The sequence below is a fragment of the Triticum dicoccoides genome, chromosome 7A (assembly GCF_002162155.2).
Source record: "Triticum dicoccoides isolate Atlit2015 ecotype Zavitan chromosome 7A, WEW_v2.0, whole genome shotgun sequence".
In the NCBI taxonomy this organism is placed as follows: Eukaryota; Viridiplantae; Streptophyta; class Magnoliopsida; order Poales; family Poaceae; genus Triticum; species Triticum dicoccoides.
The window spans coordinates 606,310,639-606,317,672 of record NC_041392.1 but is presented as its reverse complement, the minus strand read 5'-3'; positions in this window follow the sequence as shown (position 1 = coordinate 606,317,672).

Genomic DNA, 7,034 nt, shown 5'->3' with positions numbered 1-7,034 from the left:
TGCCTTCTTCCCCATTTCTCTGGCTTCCTCTCTCCTCCACCGAGCGGAGCCCCGTCGCCACCGACGCCGTTCGCCGCGGCCACCACCACCCTCTCGCCTCCTTGACGCCTCCCAGAGCTCCGCTGTTCCGCCCTCGTCCTCCTCATCGTCTCACACGACCAGAAGGGCCCCGAGCAGCCGCCATCGACATCGTCGTCAAGCTTCGGCCCCGGCACCCTTCTCCGTCAATTCGGCCACTCCGGCGCGCCCCCGAGCCCACTAACCCTCCCTACAGCTCCGCGGTGAGCCTCCGTGCAGAACCCCTCTCTTTCCCCTCGCGTTTGCGAGCTCTAGGCCATAGCTCCGCCGCGGCCGAACTCCGGCCGCCGCTGACCTCGTCGCCGCCGTCACTGCAGCCACTGGAGCTCCCACCCGAGTGCACCATCGTGCTCAGAACGTTTCCACGAGCCCGTTGCCTGCCGCAGCTCGCCCTCTCGCGCTCCCTAGTGGTCGCCCGTGTCTTACCCGTGCTCCGGCGGCCGCAACCGAGCTCGCCGTCGTCAGCTCCGGCCTCCCCACGACCTAGCAACCGCACCGCTCGACGCGCGGGAGCAAGGGCTCTCCAACGAGCCCAAGCACGGCCTCGTCCGTGCCCTGTAGCATGTTTCCGACGGTCGCCACCGTCCCGGACCTCGCCGGCGTCGAGACGCCGGTGGGGTTGACCCACTTAACCACGGCGGAACCCCCCTGGGTCGATGACAGGTGGGGCCAGCCCCTGTTAATTAGTTTAGGTGTTAGATTAGTTAACACTAATTAAGTTAGTTAATTATTTAAGCCACTGACATGTGGGCCCAGCCCTGCTGACATTTTCGTTAGTATTAGTTTAACCCTAATCAACCCGGTTAACTAACCTGTGTCACTGACGTGTGGACCCCACACATCAGGTTTGACCAGCAGCAGCGTGTGTTGACCTGCTGACGTCACGGTGACGCACTGCTGACGCAGTAAATGTTTCTGGAATTTAGATAATTCTTAAATGATTTATTAATTCCAGAAAATGCTTAAAACTTCTAAAATTCATAGAAATTTAACCGTAACTCCAAATTAAATAATTTATATATGAAAAATTATCAGAAAAATTCAAGGAATCCATCTGTACCATTTTCATGCATGTTAGAAAAACTTATAGCTGCTGTATAGCACAAATCAATTAAATGACATTTAAATAACCACATATGGAGTTTGAATTTAAATCTTGGATTCAAACCAACTTCATTTAATCTGGTTTTAGGTGCATTAGCCCAAAACACATTCATATTGCCATGTCATAGCATGCATCATATTGTGCATTGCATTGATCGTGTTTTTCTGTATTTGCCGGTAATTGTCCCCTCTCGATAGACGTGTACCGACGATGTGATCGATGACACCGATGAAGAGCTATATTATCTTCAGAAGTGCCAGGCAAGCAAAACCCCCTTGTTCATTCCGATAAAATCCCACTCTCTCGCTCCTGCTCTCTTTTACTGCATTAGGACAACAACGATATACTTGTTACTTGCTGCGGTAGCTGAACCCCTTTATCCTCTGCATGACCTGTCATTGCCACAATAAATAGATGAAACCCACTAGCATGAGTAGGAGTTGTTTGAGCCCTGTTGTGCCTACTCATTCATGCTTGTTTGTCATGCCTGCTACTGCTTAGAGTTGTGTCAGGTCTGATTCATCGGGGATGAATCAGAGGCGTGTGAACATGTCCCAATGTGTGTGAGCTAAGTGTGTGAACACGATTTGGTAAAGGTAGCGGTGAGAGGCCATGTAGGAGTACATGGTGGGTTGTCTCATTGCAGCCGTCCTCAGGAACTGAGTTCTGTGTTTGTGATCCATGACCAGCTACTACCACACATCGGAATGCTTAAGTGCCCCTCTCGACTTATTAATCAACATGATCTCTGTCCAGGAGTTGCAACTAGTTTCTGGTGTTTGTAAGTAGTGTTAGTAGTCTACCAAGTGGCACCCGGTACAGGTGGGCTTGGGACAGACTAGGCACAGTGGCACGGTGTACCAAGTGGCACCCGGATGGTGGGCTTGGGAACCCTGCTCACATCGTTTGGGGCCGTGAGCGACACCCCGGCCGGATCTCCTTGCGGATGGAACCCGAATAGGCGATAAACCTGGACTAGAGACTTGTTCGGTTAGTCAGGTCGTGGCCGACTCCCTCGCCCGGCTTCCGCTTGAAGGTTGCCGAGGTACATGACGTGTACAGGGCGATAAGTGGCGAAAGCGTGTGTGAAGAAGTACACCCCTGCAGGGTTAACATCATCTATTCGAATAGCCGGATTCCTCGGATATGGAAACTTGGACCCCTTGCATAGTTCATAGACAAGTGAAAGTGGATACTCTAAAGTACGCAAGATAAGCGTGAGTCTATGGATGGCGTTCTCGTAGGGAGACGGGAGCGGATCCATAGTGGTGTATTGATATGGTGAATATGTGGACTCGTGTGCGCCACCTCAAAAGAGTTACTTGCAGTCGTAGTTCAGGATAGCCACCGAGTCAAAGCTGGCTTGCTGCAGTTAAACCCCACCATCCCCCTTGTTGATAATGATGCATATGTAGATAGATCTGATGTAAGTCTTGCTGGGTACATTTGTACTCACGTTTGCCTATTTTATGTTTTGCAGAGAGACTTCAGTCTCACTAGTAGTTCCGCGTGGACTTCGACGTTTAGCTTGTTACCTCAGCTACGATCTTGTGCCCTCGGCAGGATCTGGTAGATAGTCAGGCTTCTCAGCCTTTTTCATTTATAGTTGTCTGTACTCAGACATGTTAAGCTTCCGCATGTGCTTTGACTTGTATGCTCTGATTGTTGGGTCATGAGACTCATGTTTGTATATCTCGCTCCTCGGAGCCTATTGAATAATTACTTGAGTTGTAGAGTCATGTTGTGATGCCATGTTGTATCTGCACATATCGAGCATATTGTGTGTATGTTGTTGAAATGCTTGGTATGTGTGGGATCTGACTATCTAGTTGTTTATCCTTAGTAGCCTCTCTTACCGGGAAATGTCTCCTAGTGTTTCCACTGAGCCATGGTAGCTTGCTACTGCTCCGGAACACTTAGGCTGGCCGGCATGTGTCCTTCTTCGTTCCTGTGTCTGTCCCTTCGGGGAAATGTCACACGATGAATACCGGAGTCCTGTTAGCCCGCTACAGCCCGGTTCACCGGAGTCCTGCTAGCCCAGTGCTACAGCCTGGATTCACTCGCTGATGACCGACACGTTCGATGCTGGGTCATGGATGCCTGTCCCTGTAAGTTTGTGCCACTTTGGGTTTACGACTAGCCATGTCAGCCCGGGCTCCTTACCATATGGATGCTAGCGACACTATCATATACGTGTGCCAAAAGACGCAAACGGTCCCGGGCAAAGGTAAGGCGACACCCGTGGGAATACCGTGCGTCAGGCCGCAAAGTGATATGGGGTGTTACATGCTAGATCGATGTGGCATTGAGTCGGGGTCCTGACAGCGTTGGTATCAGAGCTTGACTGCCTGTAGGATTATCAAGCCAAACTGGTCGAAGTTGAGTCTAGAAATTCTTTAGTTATATAAGGGAATTGATTGTGGGATGGAACGTATGGCTCTTTTTACTCCTTATACCTTATGTCCTTCTGATCTGAGTCATCTTATCTTTCCTACGGGGATTAAGAACTAGGCTTTCTCTTCTTTCTATCAGGATCACGTGTTACTAATCCATAGACTTATAAGATTGTTGGATTTAAGCTTGAGTTCAGTTTCTACTACTTCCGTATGTTAATTGTTGATCTCGAAACCTTGATATCGTGCTTCTGAGTGGTTATGCCACCATTTTGTGAATGTCTCAAATCTTTTCTGAGCATTTACAGCCGTTATGCTGTCCGAGTCATCCCAGGTTTCTAAATAGTTTGAAGCAATTTGCAAATTCTTTCCTCCCGTTTCGATGTTCCTTTGGGCCAGATTAACCACACTAATCGGTGAGTTGAGGTACTTTATTGCCTTGACATATATGTTGGAGCTGGTATTATGACCCTAGGTGTCTTAGGGGATCATCTAGTAATTTAGCCATGATTTGTGTCCCAGTGTGATGATTCTGGCCTTTACCCTCGAAAGCATCCCGTGATGCTACTTAGTAGTAGGTATTCTATTTCTGGGTTTTGAACCCGAGATTCACTCTACCTACTTCATGTTGATAGTAATTGCTAGTGCCTTTAGGATATTAGTAACCTTTGCGATAGTCCTTGAAGTCCGTGGTATCTTCTTCTTCCAAATACCATGAACTACTTATGGCAGAAGTTCCTCGTTGAACTGAAATATCACAACAGGATTACTTTTGATGAGTTCTCCATTATATATTGTGGCTCTGCCAGTTCTACCTTTCTGCATGGGTTATCCGGAAGAAATATGTTGAACTTGGTTCAACATGCTAAACCATGCATCCACAACTCAGAAAATTATATGTTCCTTTGAGTTGTCCCTCTTTAGTTGTCTACTGACCTTCGTCTATCAATTGATAGTCAAGAGTATGCGTGTGTTCGTTTATTGATGCCTATTACTCTTGTGGTCCATCAAGCCATTCTATCGCAGAATGACTAGGAGAAACAAACTCCAGTACCTCTTCCATATCTAGGATTGGGTCAAAGTAGTTGTTTTCCGCAGATCAAATGCCAATCCAGCTTTTGGTTTTGTTCTACCTTGGAGTATTACCATCTTTATATCGGGATTGTTATAGGAATTGCACACCATCCTATGAACTCTTGGTACAGTGATACTTCTTGCCATCATTAGTCATTCCTCGGTCTTCGTGTTGATGCAACCGGAATACCGACAAATGAATTGTGATGTGTGAAATCAATACGCCTAGCGACCTCGTTGTTTGGTAGTTAAAGGATAATAAGTTCATTCTTAGCGTGTTGGTTTTTGAATCACCATTCTAAGATTGATCGTGCTACCTAGTCCTTATTTCCTGGTGCACTCTTTGATTGATGAGTAGGATTTTGTCAAGTCCTCGCTCATTTGATCATATCATCTTGCCCTGAAAAGCAAGATTGTTCTCGAGCTTAGTAACATATCGGTGGTTCGTGATTTTCGAAGATCTTCTCGGAAGTATTACCAGGTTGTCACCTGACCGCTATGTTGAGCTCGTGATCAAGTTGGTTTCTTGTGAACCACCTTCTCTCCAAGAATCGGTGTTAGATATCCCTGAGCTAGTTGGTTAAGCTAAACGACAACTTGGAGGGTTGGAAGATAAAAGCTTGCCTGACTTAGTTCATTCCAAAGGGATATTCTTGTGTAGTGTGTATTGAAGAAAGATGGTATCTTCATCGATTGGTCCCTGTGATCAGTTGCTGGACCTATTGTCTTATCAATCCTTTGATTTGAGTGTGGGCTATCGTCAAATCAAGTCAGAACCAACGATGTTCGTAATGTTGTCTTCCTCGTGGTTGATCCCTCGAGCATACACCATTATATCTTTTGGGTCTGACCAATGCTATCACCGTGTTCACACGATGGTGGAAGTCCAGTGATATGGAAATTCCGATGAGTTGTTGTTGAGTCCATTGACAACATCCTTATCTCCTCCATGATTTTGTTGAACATTAAGCTAGTGTTGGAAACTTTTGAAAGCATTTGTTCATGCTAGCTCATGAAGCATATGTTCGGATGTAAGGAGAGACTTCCTCTAGTTCATGTGCATTGGATGCAAGTTGCCCCGTGGACTCGAGAAAGTCAATGTTGTTCCCTTTGGAATCATCCCAAATCAGTCATGCATACGTGCGAAGTATTCTGTGGTTCGGAGACTTGCAACCTCCATTCCATATGTATATCCTAGCACACCAAGCCACTAATTGATTTGTTCACGGAAAAGGAGTTGATGTGCTAATCCTAGGTCATGCACAAGACTTCAATATCCTTGATTATGGTTCCCCACCTGAACTCGGTAGTGTTTTATTGTAAGACTACCATGTGATATTGTTTGTCTAGGACAGCGTGTTCACATGTTTGTAGCAGAACCAGCTCATGTTTTGGAGCTTGCTATCGTAGTTCGCTCCCCGAGAATCTCACAACGTCATCTTGTCGATTTGTGTTGCAAACTTTCATTTTTCTTCCTAGACTCGATGAGTCTGGAATATCCTGACACCAACCAGATCTGAATCTCAGGCAGATATGATGGGTTGAAACATTTCCCAAGAATTATAATATTGGTCTCTCAATAACCGGCAAGGTGGATGTCGTGGCCAACACACCCATCCGGTAGACCTATTATTGTAGTATCTTGTTTGAGGAAGTTAGCCACCTCCCCATAAGGATTTCGTAGGATTTACCTCCGTAGTTATTCCTTATGGATTCTTGTGCTCCCGAAGTCCGACCTTTTACTTGATGTTCTAGATATCAAACCATAATTATCTATGGATTACACTAGCACATCAAGGAGAACATTAGAAGCGGAGTGCTAAATGTCTCTCGGTCGATCATCCAGATTTTATTTCCTTGGACCCGCCAAGGGTGAAATCTGAGAAAGCGTTATCTTCCTTTGCATCTGCATCTTTCCACCGGTATTCATCATGGTAGTATGTTGTGTTGCCAGGATCCTTGACACGGATGTTGGTAAAACCTTGATGAATATGGAAATGCTCAAGTTCTTGAGAGCACGCACAAGCGCTACGAGTTATCATCGGCACTAACTGGGATTCCTCTCAGTTTCCTCGGCAATGCTATGACCTTTTCAGACAGTGAATTCACTCCCTATTGTTGGGTTCTTCCCCAGTTACCAGAATCATTCCCAGCATTTGCATTTTGTTCCCAGCTTGCACCGCCAATGTGTCATTCTACCATGGGTCTCCTCCATTTCCGGTGATAAGCAAATTCATCCATTACGTTGTCTTCAACAAGGTAATCCACATCATCCAAGTCCGAGTATGCCATTCTACCGACCCCCGCCAATCGATTGCTGTGATTTGCCTTAGGCTGATATAGAGAGTCTCAATGATCTCTATATCAAAGGAAATTCTTTTTGC